The 1,202-nt window shown below is 34.7% G+C and overlaps 1 non-coding gene across 1 annotated transcript; it reads right to left on the bottom strand.

Annotated features, from left to right (window-relative positions):
• Positions 1 to 720: 720 nt before the first annotated feature.
• LOC125412718 (U6 spliceosomal RNA) lies at positions 721 to 826 on the bottom strand. Its single transcript, XR_007235668.3, has one exon. It is a non-coding gene; the product is annotated as a U6 spliceosomal RNA (small nuclear RNA).
• Between the last annotated feature and the right edge of the window lie 376 nt (positions 827 to 1,202).

The raw sequence follows: 1,202 nt of genomic DNA, 5'->3' as shown, positions 1-1,202 counted from the left end.
TCACGACTGTGTAATTTTATTGATTATGGTATCCTCTACTAGTTTTTGTCTGTTGCAATGAGAAGTTTACTTAAGGGGGATTTAAGCTACACCAATGTGTGGGTATAAGGATGCATACTTAGAATGGAGTTGAGGATTTTACTGATTTAGTAAAGTGGTGGTTGTAGGTTCTACTCCAAGATTCATGACTTCACTAGCCCTGAGAATTTGTCTATATTTCTTATAATAGACTTGCTTTTCCTCATTTTAAATTGGTCTTAAATCTTATTAGAGAACTGTTGATTACCTACCCTTAAAAGTATCGTGTCATACTGGTCTTTGCTGCACAGTCACAAAAGCCATCATAGCTGGGTAGGAATTTTGATCTTCCTACTTTGGAAGATTGTCTGGTGACTTCAGATACTATGAAAGGCCCTCTTTAGGAAGACTTTCAGTTCATTTCTATCTCAGATGACTATGAACTCTGTGTTTGAAGAGCATGGAATCTTGAGGAATAGGGACTTAGATTTCACATCTCAGGACATTCAAGGGCAATAGAAAGAGCCTGTATTATTTCCGTAATCTTTTACCCAACCCTGACCAATAACTTGAAAGATGGCCTCTCATGATTGGTGTTGGGATTTTTTTGTTAGGCAGTCTAAATTCTTAGAGTATTATCAGCATTATTGGCACAAATGGGGACTTTCCATTAAACTATATATGTAGTTTATAGGCTGACATAAAAACATAAAATACTTTGTGAATTTGTGAGTTATCCTTACATAAGGCCAGACTAATCTTCTCTGCATTATTTACATTTTAGAATATATGTTGCCAAAGAAAGCATGTATAATGAGGTCTTTTAAAACTTATTTTAGTTAATTATTTAGGAACTTCATGAGTGCTTTTAATGTACTCTGATTATATTCACCCCCACATTTGCTCTAACTCTTATGAACTCTTCCTCTACACACTTTCTCTCCAAGTTCCCTTGGACCACTATTTTAAAGATAAACAGATCATGTGTTTAACCAAATGCTAATGTATATGAAACAATCACTGGAGAATATCTAAGAATTTATGTTTGTGGGAAACAGGTGTCTATATGCATCAAAGAAGGCATTGCACTCATTATAAATACTATAGAAGAAGAAAATAAAGGCCTTTAGCTATCGTGGATGACACTAGAAGGAAGATCTTATTCTCTATAAAGCTCTGTCATT

The sequence above is a fragment of the Myodes glareolus genome, chromosome 3, assembly GCF_982192425.1.
Source record: "Myodes glareolus chromosome 3, mMyoGla1.1, whole genome shotgun sequence".
NCBI classification, from domain to species: Eukaryota; Metazoa; Chordata; class Mammalia; order Rodentia; family Cricetidae; genus Myodes; species Myodes glareolus.
This window is presented reverse-complemented; position numbering and strand designations above follow the sequence as displayed.